Genomic DNA, 22040 nt, shown 5'->3' on the forward strand with positions numbered 1-22040 from the left:
AAACAAGCAAGACCTGAAGGCTGCGGCTGTAAAGGCCTGGCAAAGAATTAAGAAGGAGGAAACCCAGCGTTTGGTGATGTCCATGGGTTCCAGACTTAAGGCAGTGATTGCCTCCAAAGGATTCGCAACAAAATATTGAAAATAAAAATATTTTGTTTGGGTTTGGTTTATTTGTCCAATTACTTTTGAATGTGGAGTGTTTGTAAAGAAATGTGTACAATTCCTACAATTTCTATCAGATATTTTTGTTCAAACCTTCAAATTAAACATTACAATCTGCACTTGAATTCTGTTGTAGAGGTTTCATTTCAAATCCAATGTGGTGGCATGCAGAGCCCAACTCGCAAAAATTGTGTCACTGTCCAAATATTTCTGGACCTAACTGTATAGCCAGCATCTACCTGTGACAGCAGCGATCCTACCTCACCTCAGTTGCAGCTGTTTTAAAGCGGATATCCAGAACTTTGTTATAAAAAGAAAAAAAATTGTGCTTAAACATGTCATGTCTACAGAGAAGTAGCTTCTTCCCCTCTCTGCTCTCAGTGAGAATAAAACTGAATTTTCTCTCTGTAGCCAGGGCCGTATTTGCCATTAGGCACCCGTGGTCCCGTGCCTGGGGTGGCACGTTGCAGGGGGGCGGCACTTTCTGGCAGCAAAAAAAAAAATTGTAATTTTTTTTTTACATCCCCCGACCCTCCCTCCGTTACACAGTTTAGTGGATCCGCTATGTTCTCAATGGGGGGGGGGTGAGAGGGAGGAGAGACGCACTTCTGTTTATTTATTTGTTGTTACAAAAACACGGCAGGCGCCAGGCACAGTGAGCTGATTGACCCCGGAAGTTCCAGCGCGTGCACTTCCGGGTCAGAGGCGCGCGGGCGAGTCAATTACCTCACTGCCCTGTGCTGCAGCGTCCAATGCTGCAGACGACACACGCCGCGGAGGAGGGCGCGACTGAAGCTGGAGCCAGCCAGAAGAGGATAATCACCAGAGCAGGGCAGCCGGCAGCAGAGCAGGTATGCGCTAAGGCAGAGCCTAGAATGTATGGGCACCTTACAGGTTAGTTGGTGATTGTTGCGATGCCTTTTTCCACTATAATCATGCAAGGAGGGCCCTGTACCCGCCCCTTCTTGTCGCTAAAGCTAGAGAGAGGGCATGAGGGGGAGGGGAATACTAATGCTGGGGGGGAGGTAAATAAGCTAATACTGGAGGTGGGATGTAGAGAGGTTGACACTGGGGGAGGCTGAGGGGAGGGAGGCTGATACTGGGGATAGAGAGGTTGATACTGGGGGAGGCTGGGGGGAGAGAGGTTGATACTGGGGGAGGCTGAGGAGAGAGAGGCTGATAGTGGGGGAGGCTGAGGAGAGAGAGGCTGATAGTGGGGGAGGCTGAGGAGAGAGAGGCTGATAGTGGGGGAGTCTGGGGAGAGAGAGGCTGATAGTGGGGGAGGCTGGGGAGAGAGAGGCTGATAGTGGGGGAGGCTGAGGAGAGAGAGGCTGATAGTGGGGGAGGCTGAGGAGAGAGAGGCTGATAGTGGGGGAGGCTGAGGATAGAGAGGCTGATAGTGGGGGAGGCTGAGGAGAGAGAGGCTGATAGTGGGGGAGGCTGAGGAGAGAGAGGCTGATAGTGGGGGAGGCTGGGGAGAGAGAGGCTGATACTGGGGGAGGCTGGGGGAGAGAGGCTGATACTGGGGGAGGCTGGGGGGAGAGAGGCTGATACTGGGGGAGGCTGGGGGGAGGGGCTGGGGGGAGAGAGGCAGGATAAGGGGGCCTATTGCTGTAGAGGGGGTTTAGGGTTTACAGAGTGAGTGCAAGGGACAGAATCTCTGGGAGAAGTAAGGACTCAGTATGGAGAGGGGGGCAATATGGAGAGCTCATTATAGAGAAGGGACAACATGATGATTCAATATGGGGAGGGGCAGTGTGAAGACTCAGTATGGAAAGGGGGCAGCATGGGTGGGCTCGGTACAGAGTGGAGCAATGAAGGGGACTCGGTAAGAAAAATAGGATAGTGTGGGGTTTTTAGCATTAGGCGTGAGGTAGCTTGGCGGTCTCAGTATGATGAGTAGGGTAGCGTGGAGGTCTCATTATGAAAGAGGCAGGCAGCATTGGGAGCTCATTATGGAGAAGGGGCAGCATGGGAGTATTGAGAGGGGCAGTGTAAGGGCTCAGTACGGACAGGGGCAGCATTAATGGGGCATTTTGAGGACAGTGTGCAGATCATGAATCATAATTAAGGCAGGTGTGGTGTGGTGGGTATAATTTATAAGGGGGGGACAATGTGCCATTTTTACTTATTAGTGGTCAGTGTGACATTCATAGTATACAAGGGAGGACAGTGTAGTGGGAATATTTTATAGGAAAGGATAACGTGGAGGCCATGTGCTGTAAGAGGCATAGTGTGGAGTAATTTTTTTTTTGGCTTGCAGGGAGCACAGTGAGGAGCAATATTTTTTTCAGGGGCACAGCATGGGGCTTATTTAAAGGGAACCAATCACCAGGATTTTCCTATATAATATAAAGCCAGGGCTATACTGGAACTATCAGGCTGATTCTATACATACCTGTAGTGGGCAGCTCAGATGTTTTGGTTTTCAAATCCAAGAAAGTGAAGGTTAAAAATGTGTCAGCTTTTTGAGTGACAGTTGCACTGCAGCAGATAATAGCAGGATGGATTATGCATAAGGATTCCCACCCCCCTGCCTGTTGTTCCTCCCTCTCTCTGGCTCTATGCTAATTTTTCTATTCACTAAGATGGCGTCGGAGTTGGCACCTGCGCATAGCGCTTATCTCCAGCACAATCTTTGTGACGCCCGTGTTACCCCGTTACCAGGTTTCCGGGAGTGGCACGATGTCCTATTCGGCAGTTAATCGCGAAGATCAGCTGATCTCCACTGCTGTTGTGACTGCATGCGCCGCCCTCTCAGCCACAAGAATATAATAACAGGGGGTAACACGGGTTAAAAGCACAGACTGACAATGGAGGAGATGGGGGGATTAACCCCTCCCTCTCCTCTGCAGCGCCCGTTCTCAGCTTCACAGCTGTGACCCGATCACAAGATCGGGTCACAGTCGCATGACACTCGGCTCACACTCGCAGCAGAGCCTGAGCCAGGGGTCATTAGCATATCGCATCCCATGCTCTTGCATCGGATGCCATACGCTCGTGTGATTCCAGCCTAAAAGTCATAGTCCTGTCTCCTAAGCTGTGCACTTCTAAGGGGTCTTTTGCACAATCTATGAGGGTCTCAGAACCCAGACCCGCAGTAATGTGCTCAGAATTAATGGACCTAAAACATAGAAGAGTTCTCCAAAAAGATAATGTATTTTTTAAATGTTCAATAGTGCTACTGCCTGCACCATCAGTGCTGTGGTTCCTGTATAGTCCACAGTCTGATGATGGCCGGTAACAACTCCTGGTATCTCCTTGCCATTGTTACAGACATACTAGGAGCTGCAGTTTCATGTCAGACAATTATATGTTGGGCTGGTTTTGGTTCTGGTGATATAATCTTGAATTCAAATTGGTTCTGATTATGTAATCAAGTACCAATAGTAGTTCTGGTGATGTAGCAGTGATATGAGGTTGGTTCTGGTGATGTAGTCGTTTAGATGTAGCAATATTTAATTTATTAGACTTGATAGTAGATTATTATAGGGTCATTGTGCCAGACTAAATATATAGCTGTCTGAGTCCATATGTCAGCCAAACGAGTGTTTGACTAAAGCCCCCATACACTATAGGCGTCCCATCATTTGGCTGGCAGCTATCTCTCTGACTCCCCCATACACTATAGACAGGTGTCCCATCACTCGGCTGGCAGCTATCTCCCTGGCTCTCCCATACACAGGAGCACTTACTTTAAGTGCTCGTGTTTTTTATAAGACAGACACTACTACACATCTCTGGCAGTGACTCATCTCTTAGAGAAATAAAGGATCCACAGTAGGAAATTGGACCTGTTGGGTCTTCATCTCCCTGAGAATCAGACTGTTGGCCAATCCTGTCTATCTCCGGGTTCAGCCAACTGTAGTCTGTGTACGAGCACCTTAACTACTATATCTAAAGGGTATGTGAACTGTAAGGCTATGTGCGCACGTTGCATAATTTCATGCATTTACGCTGTGTATAGCACTGCAGCGTAAATGCATGCGTCCTGCGTCCCCTGCACAATCTATGAAGATTGTGCATAATCCGTGCGCACAATGCTTTTTCGAATTTTTCGAACACAGCGATTTGAGTCAAAATGACAAAATCTCTGCATTTAAAAATCCAGCATGTCACTTATTTTGTGCGCTTTGGATGCTGCTCCCACTCGGTCTATGGGAGAGGCAGCATCCCGAGCGCATGAAATCGGCATCTATTCTACAAACACACTGCATCCATTACGCAGTGTTTCTGCAGCGATTTAAAGCGCACATGCACTGCCAAATGGCTGCAGATTTTGCAGCATGGACATGACGCAACATGTACACATAGCCTAAGGGGTACTTTGCACACTACGACATCGCAAGCCGATGCTTGCGATGCCGAGCGAGATAGTCCCCGCCCCTGTCGCAGCAGTGATATCGTGTGATAGCTGCCGTAGTGAACATTATCGCTACGGTAGCTTCACATGCACTCACCTACCCTGCGACGTCGCTCTGGCCGGCGAACCGCCTCCTTCCTAAGGGGGCGGGTCGTGCGGCGTCACAGCGACGTCATACGGCAGGCGGCCAATAGAAGCGGAGGGGCGGAGATGAGTGGGACGTAAACATCCCGCCCACCTCCGTCCTTCCGCATAGCCGGCGTGAGCCACGGTGACGCAGGTAAGCTGATGTTCCTCTCTCCTGCAGCTTCTCACACAGTGATGTGTGCTGCCGCAGGAACAAGGTACAACATCGTACCTGTCGCTGCAGCGGCATTATGGAAATGTCGGACACTACACCGATGATACGATTACGACGCTTTTGCGCTCGTTAATCGTGTCATAAAGGATTTACACACTTCGACGACGACGCCGGATGTGTGTCACTTTCGATTTGACCCCACCGACATCGCACCTGCGATATCGTAGTGCTCAAAGTACCACATCCTTTGAGTTTTTCAGGCAGAGGACTGGTTAGCAAACACTACCATATTTTTTATTTTTTTAAATTGAAATTGCATTGTGCTAGTAAGAAAGTGCAGATATTCGTTCTTTTAGCATTTAGCGCTTTTTAAAGTGTGTTACAGAGTAGATCTGCCTTACATACATGTCGTGTGCACAGACTCATAGTTTTACGCTGTCAGTAAGGGGCGCGACCACTTAAAGTGCCTAGGGCAGCACAAAGGCCAAATACAGCCCTGTCTGTAGCCAACATGTTTTCAGTAAGCCAACTAACCTGGCTTCAAATGCCATTTACATCTGCAAATAAATAGCATTTCTCAAGGTGACAAGTTAATTTTAAAGAGGTGTCTAGAACATTTGTAGAATTTCACTGGCTCTTAACATTGTGTAATGTACGAATAGAATTCGGCTGTTTTTACTCTCTCTGCGCTCGTCACATCACAGCCCCATATCTAATATTTATGGAGAGAAGCACTTGCCAAGCAGTTTCTCTTCTGCTTCTCTCATTGTTTCAATTGGATTTATCAGAAGACAAAAATTTTGCCATGTGATTGTCTTTATGCAAACTACATATGGAGCAGTGATGTGACAAGCACAGAGAGTATGTAAACAGCTGTATCCTAACACAGAATCTGAAAATATTTTTTGAGAGTGAAAATAAAGTTTCTAAAAGGTTTTTTTTAAGATGATGTTCAAAAAAACCTCACTAGGTAACTGTTTAATTGTGGTATATGTACTTAGCTGGGTTATGGTACTGCATCTAATTAGTAAGCGTGGTTTTGCTCCAATGTGTATATAGTAAGCTCAGTTATGGTACCATATTTAAAAGGAATCTGTCACCAGGTTTTTGTTGCCCCATCTGAGGGCAGCATAATATAGAGACAGAGATCCTGATTCCAGCTATGTTAAAATCAATGTTTTCTCTGCTGCTGCAGATATAGCAGTTATCTGAATGTAGAGCAGGGTTATAACAAGCTCATGCAGTTTCTTGACTACTTGGCAGCAATCAAAGTAGTCCTCCAATGGTAATCTCCTGCTGATTAAACAGTCATTTTATAAAAGCTACACTAAGCAGCCCAGTAAGTGACACATCACTGGAATCATGGTCTCTTTTCCTTCATCATACTGCTCTCACATTAGATGGCAAAAATCTGATGACAGAGTCCCTTTAAGCAGTAAGCTTAGTTTTGGTACCATGTTTATGCAGTAAGCTTGGATCTGTTCCCGTATCTATGTAGCAGTTTTGCTTCTGTTGCTGTATTTATGTAGTATACTTAGTAAGCACGTTTCTGACTCGCCCACCCCAGGGCTATGGGACACCCGATGCCGGGCCGGACTAGTCTGGGGGTCGTCAGTGGTGGTGGGGCCCGGCTCCGTGGCCCTGGTGGGTGTCAATTAATATGGCTTGTGACTTGGGGTGAATAAAGTTTATATTTGTCGTGACGCCACCTGTGGTTTGCGGCTATTAAGCCGCCGCTGCTGTATGAGGCCTCCGGGGTGATGGAATGGCAGCAATGGTGGTACTGCTCCCCACAGGTGGAGCGGTGCCCCGGGGACACTGTTGGTGCTCGTGAGAGTCTATGGTGTAAGGTGTAGTGCAGGGCCGACAGGCGGTGAAAGGACCGGACACAAAGAACAGTCTCTTTACCTTCTCCTCTTTTACTTTGCAAACGGTTAGTCCTGGGTGACCGTTACAGGTGGTCGAGGGCTCCGGGCGGCCTGGAAGTAACTGAGGAATCTTTTTGGCCAGATGAGTATGAGGCCTACTCCTGTTCTTTCCTTACTGTTATAGGACCCTGCTCTCTGGATTGGCAATAGCCCTCTTGCTGCTGGGACCGGTGGTTCATCCCTTTTTCTGTGTGGTAGGCTGCGCAGGCCCTCTCTGGTGCTTCTCTGCTGGAGTCTACACCGGACCCTTGGGATGCAGCTGTACCTTCAGATTGCTTCTGGGCCAGGGGGCTTGCAGCTCTCCTGCCCTCCGGATTCGGCTACCAGGGAAGGATTTTACACCCTGGCAACCACAAACTCCGATGTCTGAGTCTCTTCTGTGCCTCTCTGCAAATCTTGCTTCACTGGGCCAAGCTATTCTAGCTCTAGGCCCCAGTTTCACAAGACAGCTCACTCTGCGTCTGCACTCTCTGCTCTCTCTACAGACTGACCACTAACTCCTCCCTCAGGTCAGACTTAAGGAATGCTCCCTGGAACTCCAGGTTCAGAGCTCCCCCTGCTGGCCTGAGGGAGAAACTGCGTTGGATGGTAAACTTACTGGCCAATAGACCTCCCAATTACCTCCAGGCTCAGCATTAACCCTTTGGAGGGGCAATGCTGTTGTGGCGACCAGGTCCTGGGGCACCACACTCCCCCTTAGTTAAACTCAGTTCTCCCGGACTGAAGAAAACAAAAAACACATAACATGTCAGAACATTTCATCCCATTATGGGAGGCACATTACTTAACGTTACAACTTAAACAATACTATAAGAGTCCAGTGTGGCTCCCTGCCGGGTGTCCATTACACTGCTCCATGGGGGACCCGCCGCGATAAAACCCCCAACGTAGGCTCTGGGCGTGCGTCAGAGCATTGATGACCCCACTCTATACACGCCGGACGGGTTTTTCTTCAGGAGTGCTGAGCACACTGGTGCTAACTATGTACAGTTAGAGTGTTGGCCACCCATAGTCCAGTGGCCCATTTGTCCATTTACTCAATCATTTAAATAAAATTAAAAAAAAACCATTTTATACACAACATTACAGACATTTTAAATAACTATTTACATTCTAATAGGTACTCTTTATTTTTACTTTCTATACCTTGGAGGGGGCCGTCCCCGAGTGCTACGTTGGGACCTGCGTAGCTCTGGGGTTTGTCCCTGACTATTTGGAGCGTCTGCTACCTCAGCACTACGGGTAGGCCTAACCCTGATAGGTATGTGTGATGATTGCCTACGTGGTCTGAGAGTCGCCAAGGGTACGACAGGTTCACCACTGACAGGGGGTTGATTCTCCTGTTCCACTGCTGGCGTGTCATCTTGTGTTGGGGCGGACAGTTCCTTAGGTGGATCTGGAACCTCTTCTGTCTCTGGCTCGACCAGCTGCGGGAACGTCAAGACTGGTACCACTATGGCATTATTTATTCGGGTCCAAGTTTTGGGGAATTTTCCAAGAATTGTTTGTATCATCTCTTCCTCTTTTTCTTGAATTTGGGGACATTCTTGAACTTCTTCCACTTCTTTTTGGATTTTGCACCACTCAGGGCACGCTTTCAGGCAGTCTCTAGAAACTGTTTGATAGGTATTGCCTTCATCTTTGCTTATGAGGCATACCTTACTATTGTCAAAGTTGGAGGAAATAATGGTGTAGGGTTCATTCTCCCACTGATCATCTAATTTATGTGCCCTCCACTTTTTCTTGAGGACCTGTTCTCCAGGTGCTATGGGAGTTGCTGGGGCTGTTTGATTGTAGTTCTGCTCTTGTCTCGTTCTTGCTTGGGACAGGCTCTTTTCTACGCATTCCTGAACTTTGCTCTTGAACCGCTTCAGGTGACACAGTTCCCATCTCAAAGTCTACAGGTAACTTGCCAGGTCTTGTTCGCATCAAGTAAGCAGGGCTGCAGTTGGTCGAGTTTACTGGGATATGGTTATACAGGTCTACCAAATCTGGTAACTTCTCTGGCCATTGGTTTCTTTCTTCCAGGGGTAGAGTCTTGAGCATATCAATAACCACATAGTTCATCTTCTCGCACAATCCATTGGTTTGGGGGTGGTACGGTGTTGTTCTGATTTTCTTACAGCCGTACATGTTACAGAACTCTTGGAACACTTCTGCCTCGAATGCAGGACCTTGATCAGTCAGTACCCTTTCCGGATAACCGTGAGGTCGACAAAAGTATGCCTGAAATACTCTAGCTGCTGTTCTGGCTGTCTGGTCCTTCACAGGCACTACTACCAGGAAACGAGAGTAATGGTCCACAATGGTGAAGGGGGTACACATAGCCTGACCGGCTTGGTGTTAACTTCACGTGGTCCAGGGCCACCAACTCCAGGGGCTGCTTCGTGACAATTGGCTGTAGGGGAGACCTCTGGCTGGCATCATCCTTCCACCTCAGGTTACACGGACCACAGTCTCGGCACCACTTCTCGACTGTCTTTCTCATGTGCACCCAGTAGAACCGATCGCGGAGTAGGGTCTCCAACTTCTTCCACCCGAAGTGTCCTGCTCTATCATGGTAAGCTGCTAGGACCATTGGAGCATCCCTCTGTGGGACCACTATCTGCCAGACGAGTTCATTCGTTCGGCAGTTGACATTTCTCTTGCAGAGCTTGCCTTGGTAGGTGAACAGTCGTCCCGTCTCCTTCCACAGCTGCTGGGCTTCTTGTGGAGTGTCTGGACCGAGATGGGTCTCAGCTTGTGCTAGCTTTTCTTTGACCAATCGCACGGCCGGGTCACCGTCCTGTGTCTCTTCCCAATTATGGTGGAGTAATGGGTTGAGCGAGACCTCGTGCTGGCTCGAGCGCTTCTCTCCTACAGCATGCTCACACTGGAAAACACCTTGGTGATGGAAAGCCGGTAACTCTATCTCTTCGAGTTCATCCAGGTCTTCTCCAGACTCGGGTAAGTGAGGCATTCTGGACAGCGCATCAGCATTGTTATTCTTCTTGCCAGCCCGGTACTTGATGGTAAAGTCAAAGTTAGACAGCCGGGCCATCCATCGCTGCTCCAACGCACCTAGCTTGGCTGTTGCCAGATGTGTCAATGGATTGTTGTCCGTGAAGATGGTGAACTTGGCCGACACCAGATAGTGCTTGAAGCGTTTAGTCACTGCCCAAACAATAGCGAGGAACTCCAGCTTGAAGGAACTGTAGTTTTCTGGATTCCTTTCTGTGGGACGAAGCTTCCTACTGGCTTAAGCTATCACCTTCTCTCTGCCTCCCTGCACCTGGGACAGAACTGCTCCCAGTCCCACGTTGCTGGCGTCTGTGTACAGTACAAACGGCTGGCTGTAGTCAGGGTAGGCCAGAATTTCTTCTCCCGTGAGAGCCCCTTTCAGCCAGACAAAAGATGTTTCTATTTGGCTGTTCCATTCAAATGGAGGGCTTTGCTTTTTAGCCTTCTTTGGCTGGCCCACCAGGAGATCTTGAAGAGGCGCTGCTATCTTGGTGAAACCATCAATGAACCTTCGGTAGTAGCCCACCAGCCCAAGGAACTGCCGCACCTCCTTTACCATGGTGGGTCTTGGCTAGTCCTTGATTACGGTGACTTTCTCCGGATCAGGTGCCACACCTTCTGCGCTGACCACATGACCCAGGTACTGTACCTTTGGCTTCAAGAGGTGACATTTGGACGGCTTTATCTTCAGGCCATACTCCGACAAGGACTCAAACACTTCGGCTAAGTGCCTCAGGTGGTCTTCGTAGGTCTTGGAGTAGACTATGACGTCATCCAGGTACAATAGCACGGTTTCAAAGTTGTGATGGTCCAAGCAGCACTCCCTCAATCTCTGAAATGTCCCTGGGGCGTTGCAGAGCCCGAACGGCATACAATTGAACTCGCAGAAACCCATTGGTGTCGTGAATGCAGTCTTCTCCTTGTCCGCCTCTGCCACGGGAACCTGCCAATACCCACTGGTGAGATCCAGGGTGGAGAAATAATTAGCTGATTTTAAGGCTGTTAGTGACTCTTCTATTCTGGGTAGTGGATAAGCATCTTTATGTGTAATGCGGTTAATTTGTCTGTAATCTACGCACATTCTCATTGTACCATCTTTTTTCTTTACGAGCACTAGTGGAGCTGCCCAGGGGCTACAACTATCTCTGATAACCCCAGCCTCCTTCATTTCCCGTAACATTTCTTTGGCACGCTGATACTGTGCTGGGGGTACAGGGCGGTATCTCTCTTTAATGGGATGATGATCACCCATGGGGATTTGATGTTTAACCCCTTTTACCTGCCCAAAATCTAGGGGGTGTTTGCTGAAGACCCGGTCGTACTCCTATATCACCCGGTAAACCCCATGCTTTTGGTGTGAGGGGGTGAAGTCGGTGCCCACATGTAATTTTTGGCACCAGTCTTCCAGCTGTCCCTTGGAGCCATTGTCTTCCGCCTGGTCGGACGGGATCAAGGGTTCCACTGCTTTGATGGTATTGTTACTGACAGTGTACAGTTTTGCTACAGTGGCGTACCGGGGCAATTTGGCTTCCTCCTCCCCACAATTCAGGACGCGGACGGGCACTCTTCCCTTGCGGACGTCTGCTACCCCTCTGGCTATCAGGACTCCAGGCCTACTTTCTGAATACACAGGTTCCACCAGGGCCTGGTAATCTTGACCCTTGAGGCCTATTGCTGCCCTACACCATATCAACATTTCACTTTTTGGGGGGATTGCAATGGGGAGAGGGTCGCTTACCCTTACACTGCCAATTTCTCCTCCGGCCAGCTCTACCTGCTCCCTCCTCATCAGGGCTCTGATCTCCCTCTGTAGGGCACGCTGCTGCCCGGAGCTGGCACCTTCAGACGCCTGCTGCAACAAAATTATCACTTCGGCAATACAATTTTCTATCACATTTGTACCAATGGTTAGCAGTGGGTTAGATTCTTTGCGATCAATATCTACAATTATCATCCCCTGACATGGCAATTCTACCCGCCCCACTTTAGTGGTTACTTCCTTATACCCAATTTGAGGCAAGGGCTGACCATTACTGGCCACAATTGTTAAATCATCATCTGGGCCATGGTCAATGTCTGAATCAGCCCAATATCTTTTGTACAATTTATAAGGGATGGTTGTTACCTGGGACCCCATATCCAGGAGGGCATTCAAAGGGATCCCATCTAGCACAATAGGAAGGACCGGTCGTCTTCCCACATACTTGCTGCGGCTGGTGGTTGAGCCGGGCTTCCTTACACCTGGGGGTTGGCTCCTGGCCCCAGGCTCGGCCCATTTAAAGGACAGTGTCTTGCAATGTGGCCCGCCTGGCTGCAGCGGCGGCAGATCGGTTGTCCAGTTGAATCATACCGGTCTGTGTCTTTTCCTCGGGTCGGCGGAATCCTCCTCTGTCGCATCCATGGGACGTCATCTGGGCTGGTGGCCAACTCGATTCTTGCAGGCGATGGGGTCACTTGTAGAGACTGCACGGTCTTGGCAAGGGCAGCTACAGTCTTGTTCAGCTCCTGGACCTGCTGTCTGAGCTCTGCAGCGGGATCCTTATCCAGGGACTGCGCCTCAGCCCCCGCAGCGGCTCGTGTTGCAGGTACCACCCCTGGGTACGTGATAGCAAGTGGCCGGAGGGGTACTGGGTCATTCGGTGTAGATTCTCTCAGTACCCGGATGGCCTGGTCCTTAAACTTTGCAAAGTCCAGAGCAGGGTTCTGCAGGACCATGATACGCAGCTGTGTCCTGTGGGCATCTGACAGGAGCCCTTCTATGAACTGCTCAGTTAGGAGCTTGTCTTCTTCACGTACACTCTCTGGGTCCACCTGTTTAATTGCTCTCAGGGCCTCTTGCAAGTTTAAGGCATAGTCCCGTATGCTGTCTGTGGCCCGTTGTTTGCACCCGAAGAATCTCATTTTTATTTCTGCTGCGGTGCGGGTGTCAAAAGTACTCTTTAACTTGGCCAGTATCTGGGTTGCTGTCCCTTTATCTGTATCAGGCCAGGACTTCACTTCACGCTGGGCCGCGCCGGCTAGCTGCCCCATTGATATGCCCACCTTCTGGCTCTCAGTCAGAGGATACACTCTAAACAAGCTGTGCAGCCTTTCTCTGAAGTCGCTCAGGGTATGTGACTCCCCGGAGTACTGCGGCAGCCATTCTGCTCCCGGGATGTACGGCATTGTGATCGGCATTACCGGCACTACAGCGGGGGCTGGGGCGACGGCGACTGGGATTGCTTCGGCTGGTGCTGCGGCGTCTCGGGCTATAGCAGCCACCTGCTCTCCCTCTGAGTCGGACATCTTCCTCCCCCTTAGTGAACCTTACCAGGCTCCGTTCACTTTTCAAATTCCCTTCTGGGTCGCGCGGGGTTAACGGCGCTTTGCTCTGATGGCGCGCTCCCTTCGCGCTCTTTTTCGGGCACGCCCCCCTTCTTCCTGCGCTCAGCGAGGCTAATGGCGGCGGCAGTTTTCAAACAGTAACACAGTCTTTTAAGCACAGTTTCTGCAGGCGCACAGTACCCGGTGGGACCGGGCACGAAATCCTGTTCGGGGACGCCAAAGTTGACTCGCCCACCCCAGGGCTATGGGACACCCGATGCTGGGCCGGACCAGTCCGGGGGTCGTCAGTGGTGGCGGGGCCCGGCTCCGTGGCCCTGGTGGGGGTCAATTAATATGGCTGGTGACTTGGGGTGAATAAAGTTTATATTTGTCGTGACGCCACCTGTGGTTTGCGGCTATTAAGCCGCCGCTGCTGTATGAGGCCTCCGGGGTGATGGAATGGCAGCAATGGTGGTACTGCTCCCCACAGGTGGAGCGGTGCCCCGGGGACACTGTTGGTGCTCGTGAGAGTCTATGGTGTAAGGTGTAGTGCAGGGCCGACAGGCGGTGAAAGGACCGGACACAAAGAACAGTCTCTTTACCTTCTTCTCTTTTACTTTGCAAACGGTTAGTCCTGGGAGACCATTACAGGTGGTCGAGGGCTCCGGCCGGCCTGGAAGTAACTGAGGAATCTTTTGGCCAGATGAGTATGAGGCCTACTCCTGTTCTTTCCTTACTGTTATAGGACCCTGCTCTCTGGATTGGCAATGGCCCTCTTGCTGCTGGACCGGTGGTTCGTCCCTTTTTCTGTGTGGTAGGCTGCGCAGGCCCTCTCTGGTGCTTCTCTGCTGGAGTCTACACTGGGCCCTTGGGATGCAGCTGTACCTTCAGATTGCTTCTGGGCCAGGGGGCTTGCAGCTCTCCTGCCCTCCGGATTCGGCTACCAGGGAAGGATTTTATACCCTGGCAACCACAGACTCCGATGTCTGAGTCTCTTCTGTGCCTCTCTGCAAATCTTGCTTCACTGGGCCAAGCTATTCCAGCACACTGCGTCTGCACTCTCTGCTCTCTCTCTACAGACTGACCACTAACTCCTCCCTCAGGTCAGACTTAAGGAATGCTCCCTGGAACTCCAGGTTCAGAGCTCCCCCTGCTGGCCTGAGGGAGAAACTGCGTTGGATGGTAAACTTACTGGCCAATAGACCTCCCAATTACCTCCAGGCTCAGCATTAACCCTTTGGAGGGGCAATGCTGTTGTGGCGACCAGGTCCTGGGGCGCCACATTTCTGTTCCTGTGTTCATATAGTAAGCTTGGTTCTGTTCTATATCTCTGTATTAAGCTTGGTTCTTCTCCCATATCTCTATAGTAAGCTTGGTTCTGCTCCCGTTTCTCAAGGTGATACATTAATTTTAAAGCGGTGTCTAGAACATTTGTAGAATTTCACTGACTCTTAACATTATGTAATGTACTAATAGAATCCAGCTGTTTTTACTGTCTCTGCGCTTGGCTCTGCTCCCTTATCGCTGTAGAAAGCTAGATTCTGCTACCATATCTCTGTTGTAAACTCGGGTCTGCTCCCTTATCTCTGTAGTAAGCTCGGTTCTACAGGTATATCTCTGTAGCAAGCTTGATTCTGTCCCATATCTCTGTAGTAATCTCAGGTCTGCTCCCTTATCTTCGTAGTAGGCACAGTTCTGCTCCCTTATCTCTGTAGTAAACTTGATTCTTCTCCCTCATCTCTGTATTAAGCTTGGTTCTGCTCCCTTATCTCTGTAGTAATCTCGGTTCTGCTCCCATATCTCTGTAGTAAGCTCAGTTCTGCTCCCATATCTCTGTAGTAAGCTGGGGTCTGCTCCCTTATCTTTGTAGTAAACTTGGTTCTGCTCCCATATCTCTGTAGTAAGCTCAGGTCTGCTCCCTTATCTCTGTAGTAAGCTCAGGTCTGCTCCCTTATCTCTGTTATAAGCTTGGGTCTTCTCCCTTATCTCTGTAGTAAGCTCAGTTCTGCTCTTATATCTCTGTAATAGTGTGCCGCACCCGTGCCAGCAGCCACCTCTGCTCAGATCCGGACCTTCTTGGGGGCTTGCTTGAGGGTCTCCGGACCCGGGGGTCTCGCGGACACGCTGAATAAAAGGGGGGACGTAGATGTACGGGCTAGGCCATATTAAGTTTGTGACGCCACCCACAGTGTGTAGTGAGGTGGGACACCACAGCTGCTTTATGGGGCACCCGGTTTAGATGTAGTGGCAGCTGGATGTTAACCCCTCTGTGGGTAGGGATGGTTCCACCGGGACCCAGTGTCTTTGTGCAGGGTATAGCGATGGCGAGGGCCGGCGCACCTGAGCAAGCAGGGGGATGTTTGGTTACTCACAGTAAATGAATCACACAAGTCTTTTGGTAAACCAAGGTGCTGCTGGCCGGCCGCGGCGGCCGGTTGCATTCAGTTCCCCCACCCAGGCTGGGGGTCACTGTCCTTTTCCTCTGCACTTGTTTTGTGAATGGTGGACTGCCTGGTCTGGAACTCAGGAGTCCGCTCCCGGCTGGATGTGGCCTAAGGAGCCGTGCCCGCAGACGCTGGCCCGTGGGATCTATGGGCCCTGGCGGTGGCCTCCTATCCCTATCAGTGGGCTGCTGTCTTCTCTTAGGGACTTTGGGTGGGACAGCACCTATAATCCTGGCCTCAATCGGTTAATTAGCTAGGCCGCTGGTTTCTGTCCTGGCTTCAGGGTCCGAGTACCCCCTCTGTGCTACGGTTTCCGGGTCGGTTCCCCGTGTCGGTACCAGCGGGCTACAACCCTAACCCTGTCCCTGTCCACCTCGGTTCTGCCGAGCCGTCTTCCCATCTCCTGCTGATGGAGACCACCGTCTGCCACCTAGCCAAAGGCACCAGGGCTCCTACCGTTCAACTTGAACTTCCTCTGCTGGAGCTACACCTAGCTTCAGCCCACACTCCTCTCAACTCGAACTACAAACTTAATCTGCTTGTTTTCCCGCCCCAGGCTGTCCAAACCCCTGGGTGGGCATGTCCAACCGCCTGGTCCCGCCCACTGGTGTGTCTATCTTTCCCTAAGAGGGCGTGACTAGTGTTTCAGGTCGGCTATGTGTTTCCTAAGCGAGGGAAGGGTGTTGTGCGAGGGCCTATTTGTGACTGCCTGGTTTTGCCAGGGTGTCACAATAGGCTCGTTTCTGCTCCCATATCTCATATCTGAAGCCAAATCAGTTGGTAGGAGCATCAATACCTAGATATTAAAAAGCTGGATTAAAAAGTATTTTCTTCTTATATTTTGAATGCACAATTCCACCAATAAATCTGTAGGACAATGAAACTGGTACTACATTGATGGCATCGTCAGCTGTTCCAAAAAACACAATGTGGCAGTTCTGCCACTTCACAGGTGTTTTGTATTTCCTTCTGATGCCACATTAGGGTGTGAATAAATCATAAAAATTAAGCTATGCCTCCTGTTAAGGTACTTTGTGTTTATTCAATAGTCAAGGATCTCTACCTGGTGTCAGCAAATAGAAGAATTGATGGTATTCTGATTTCCAGCAGAGGGGGGCACAACGTGCACAAAACAACTTAACGAGGGAAAACAAACATAAGCACCGGCCTCTCCGGGCCAACTTTAAGGGCCAGATTTACTGACTTGTCGTCTACCCACTAAATGTGAAACAGTCCTGTACATCCTGGTGCAACAAGCACAACTGGGGGAGCAGTTCAAAAATATAATATCCTCAGAGCCACACAGACTGTGGCTCATCTTACACCCCGGTAGCCTTGGATTCGCGTACCTTAATGTATACGGCCAAGTGGGCCCCCTGTGCGACGTTCAACACTGCTGGGGTGCTTGCAGCTTCCGGGGCTAAGGACCAAGACTCTAGCGCATTACCATGGAAACTGGCATCCGTCTCCTTACTAGGATGGCGGGTCTGCAGGATCATAGCCATCCGGGTAGTGCTCTTGTTGCGGTTTCTCCAGGATGCAGCACCACCTGAGAGGCTCACTCTGCCATGGTGTGTACAACATCGGGGTAGTGTCTCTTAGTGCGGATTCTCCGGAACGCAGCACCTCCTGAGAGGCTCCCTCTTCCATGGTGTGTAAAACTGCCACCGCATACTACACCCGAGGCCAGTCCTCCTTGACAAAGCAGACCCAGTCTCCCCAGGTTAGAGCATGACCCTTGCACACCAATCTGGCGTTAACATACAATTTGATACCGGTACCCTCCACTAGGATAAAACATTAGCCCCGCTCATGGTCAAGGTGACGGATTACGGGGGTAATGCGGCTGCTGACTGTGCCACCACCAGGAAGCACTAGCTGTGCCAGGACCCAGGCCTCCAGCCTCTTCTTTCCCTCGATAACCTAGGCCACCCACTTAACCTCTGCTGGATGTAAGGCCAGGGTTTTTTTTGTCCACTTGCAGTAGGAGTGCGGGTCCTTTACTGGGACACTCATGCATGGCTGGTGCGGTCAGAGATGACCATGGGGTTGGGGGTACCTCCTGGTTTGATGCTCCTCAGTCAGGTTCTAGGTCCCTTGCTGGCAACTTTGCCTGCAGCTGTCGAACCCTCTCCCTCCAGCTGCAAGGTGATTTGGGGGTCATCACCGCGACCGCCACTGGGCATGGTGAAACCGGGTCTTCAGTGGCTGCCAGCTGGTGCCAACGATATGACTCTCAGCGATCCACCTTCTACATCTGCAGATCTCCCGGCCGACCTTCTTTTGCTTCCGCAGTCATATTGGCAACCCAGTCGGACCAGCTACAGTGTCCTTGGTCCCCACGGGTGTGCAACCAGTTCCAGCAGCCATCTCTGCCTAAGAATGGCTCTATGTCTCTCTCTTGATTCATCTTGCTCTCCACTGTCCACAGAAATGGACCCACTCTTAATTGCTGGAGGTGGTTCCATCTTCTGGGCCGCACCCTCCACAGTGGGGTCTCTCTCGGCTCCTTTTTTTAGAGCTGTCGCACATACCCCATCAGATTCTTGGGAAGGCCAGGCTCTCTTTCTTTGGTACACCCACCGAAGATGGGCACCACTGAACACGGGACAATTCTTGATCCCCAGCTTCAAGCACACAGGGTCCAGCTTTACGCTCTTTTTTCTCTATACCACCTACAATGGGGGGAGCTTGTTTCCTGACCCAGGCCATGTCCTGACATCTTTCGCAGCCAAATCGCTGCCCGTCGCGCACAACCTCGCTTACACCCGTCAGACGGACTTACCTGTCCTGCAACGTCGCTCTGGCCGGCGATCCGCCTCCTTTCTAAGGGGGCGGGACGTACGGCGTCACAGCTATGTCACACGGCAGCCGTCCAATAGAAGCGGAGGGGCGGAGATGAGCGGGATGTAAACATCCCGCCCACCTCCTTCCTTCCACATAGCCGGTGGAGGCAGGTAAGGAGATGTTCGTTGCTCCTGCGGTGTCACACATAGCGATGTGTGGTGCCGCGGGAACGAGGAACAACATCACTAATTAGAAGAGAACGATTTTTTGTTTTAGGATGACCTCTACGCGGCAAACGATTTTGGCTGCTTTTGCGATTGTTTTAGATCACACATAAGTGTCGCACACTGCGATATCGTTAATGACGCCGGATGTGCGTCACAAACAACGTGACCCCGACGATAAATTATTAACGATATCGTAGCGTGTAAAGCCCGCTTTACTCTTTTTCTCAGGCCAGTGTCCATTACCACACTGGCGGTTCTCCTCGTAGACAGAAACGCATGCGACACCGGAGGCACATGAGTGTGAAGGGGGCCTTAATTGAGATTTTGTCAAGTTTGTCATGAGATAACTTCTAGATAGTGTCTGATCACTGGGACCCCCACTGATCCTAAGTATTGTGTGGAAAGAGCTGTGCATAATCATGCACACTGCCAATTCCTTTATTGTAAATGGGACCACCAGAGATAGCTAAGTTTTGCACTCAGCTGAGCTTCGGCACTTGCATAAGAACGAATGGAGTGAAAGTGCGCATGATCGACCAAAGATCTATTCATACAGGGCTCTTCAGACACCTTGGCATGCTATTAATGAGGTTATTAATGGTAGTCTTAAGGCCCCTTTACACACTGAGACTTTCTAGCGATCCCACCAGCAATCCCAACCTGGCCGGGATCGCTACAAAGTCTCTGGTGAGTCGCTGGTGAGCTGTCAAACAGGCAAACCTGGAAAACGACGCAACAGCAATATGGACCTGCAGAACGACCTAGCTAGTCATTGGGGACGTTGTAAAGCAGCTTTTTGAAAGGGAAGTCGCTAATAAAGTCGCTGTAAAGGCCCCTTTACACACTGAGACTTTCTAGCGATCATGCTGCACAGCGGGAAACAAAGGACCAAAGAATGGTCCTGAGAGATGTGTAGTGATCAGCAACCTCACAGCAGGGGCCAGGTCGCTGATGTGTTTCACACACTGCAATGTCGCTGGGGAGGTCGCTATTACGTCACAAAACTGGTGACGTTACAGCGATGTCGTTTGCGATGTTGCAGTGTGTAAAGGGGCCTTTAGGAATGTTCTGCCACACTGAATCCACTTGAAATGCAAGTCATCAAGATCCGCTGATGACAGCTCCCTTTGCTGAAAATATAACTTGAAGAGCCAGCCGGGGACCTTAACTAGAGACAAGACTTGTCCGGTGCTGCCCTGGGTGGGTTTCCCCAGTGTCGCCAGAGGTGATTGACAAGTCTCTTTCAATGTAAACTCTTAGCAGGGACATGACAGTCACCTGGAGTGGCACGGAAAAGGTGGATAGGGTGGTGTCGTACTACTCTCGTCTTAGGCTATAATCGTATAACTATATTTTCTCTGAAACACTGGAGCATTTCTGAGAACAAGATACTTGGGTGCAATCGCTCATCTGTAGCACCCACAGGGCAAGGGGTTAAATTACTCGTCGCCGGGCCGGTGTTGTCAGGTCCGGGGGATGTCACGGGTGGCCCTTGCCCGGTTTCTTGGCCCCAAGGTGTACAATAAAAGGGAGTGGACGTTGGAGGATGGGATGATGGTGGGATGAGGAGTTGTCTCGTGATGCCACCTGCGGTATGCGGCCAGTGATTAGCCACCACTATGGTCGCAGTCCTCTGGGGTGGATGGCGTCGCAGCTAAGGTAGTTCAGCTTCTGGCAGGCGAAGCTAGGCCCCAGGGAGGATGATGGAGGTAGTATTGGCCGTTGGCGCCGATGTGCGTGGCGCCGGCAATGAAGGACGGACACGGCAGTTGCGGTTCCAGGTCTTTACTCACTGTCCTTTGGTTGCCCGGGGGTACCGGTCTCTGCCGTGATGGGCTCCAGCCGATCCCGGATAAGTTAGAGGTAGCCAACGGTATTTGAAAGTGTCCTTTCTCAAGGGATGTCCCTCCAGAAGTGAGGAACCCGGGCTGAGCTTCCCGCTCCAAGCTTCAGGCTCCATGAAGAAAAAGAAGCATGACAGTGGTGTTGTGCTGCCAGAATTGAAGTCCCGACTTGACTCAAGCTTGTGTAAGAGTTGCTCCTACTTTTACCCCAAGTGGTACCCACCCCCCCAGGTGGTTGTCCTAGTAACCGGGAAAGTCTCATGCATCGTGATGGCCACCCCCAGTCTACCCTAGTCCAGTCCCCAGTGAGAAGGTACCTAAGCTGTATGTAAGGTGGAATTTGGAAACACCGGTGATTAACCCACTCCTTACCTTAAATGAATACTGCACCTTAAGTGAGGTGCAGTACCCTGTGGCGACTGAAGCCTCAGGGGTGCCACACATCCATGCTCTGATTCATGCTGCCTGTGAAGCTAGTCACTACTTACAGATAGTATAGACAGAAGGGTAGTCAGACAAGCTGGGGTCTGGAAACAGGAGGACATAACAGGACACAGGGAGTAAGCAGAAATGCAGTCAAGTCATAGGCCAAGGGTCAGAAGGAGAGTACGCATTAGATTCAGTGAGCAGACAGAGACGTGGTCAGGTAACAGTCCGAGGTCTGAAGCCAGGAGGTAACAACAAGAACAGGTAGTGGGCAGAGAGGAGTCAATAGTCAAGAAACCTTAATCAGAACACAAGCACAAACACAAGCCAAGAGCACAGAACCAGAGAATACAACTGGCGAGTTTCTGGGAGAGCATGCCCAGTAAAGAAACAGAGCAATTACCAGTAAGGTGGAACACCTGAGTAAAAGCACCTCCAAGAACCTGCATAGAATCTTGTGCTGTCAAACAATCTGTCAGCTAGTGCTCAAAGAAACACAGCAGAGCATCTCCAAATGCAAGATGTTCTGCACAAAGGAAAATGTCACTGCCAGCTCTGCAATTCAGGAAGGCGCAGCAGAGCATCACCTGTGAGCAAGATGCTCTGCACAAATCGTGACACTGCCCTTGCTTTAGGCAGTATTAACTAAGTAACAGGTGCACTTTAATGTCTTTTTTAAATATTAGGTAAACTAGTTTCTCTGCGTGCAGAGAATGTTTTATATCAGAGATACTTTATCATGCTCATTATTGGAAGAAGACGTGCATTCCTTCATAAATGGAAGAAAGGGTCATCAATACAGAGCCAGTGGAAGGGCAGGACAGCCAAAACTGCATAGGAAGCAAAAAAAAAAAAAAAAATAGATCCAGTCCTGCCAGAGTGGATATTTTTTTGTGATAAATATCTTGCTTGTCCATTTCCTCTTAAAGTTAAGGAATTTACCGTCAGTGAAATAAGTCTATGTTACTGTGGTTATGTGAGAAAAACAGATGACTTTTATTATACCCAGAAAGTGGAGAAATAAACTGCAGGGATGGTTCAACAATCAAACAGTAAAGTGTATATTATCTTTTGGCTGGATTCACACGATGGTATGGCATCAGACGTGAGTGCATCGGATGTGATATGCTAATGACCCTCAGCTCCCGCTCTGTTGCGTGCGTGAGCCTAGTGTCATGCAACTCTGATCCGATCTTGCGATCGGATCACAGCTGTTGAGGAGAGGGAGGGGTTAACCTCCCCATCTCCTCCATTG

The sequence above is a fragment of the Anomaloglossus baeobatrachus genome, chromosome 2 (assembly GCF_048569485.1).
Source record: "Anomaloglossus baeobatrachus isolate aAnoBae1 chromosome 2, aAnoBae1.hap1, whole genome shotgun sequence".
Lineage (NCBI taxonomy): Eukaryota > Metazoa > Chordata > Amphibia > Anura > Aromobatidae > Anomaloglossus > Anomaloglossus baeobatrachus.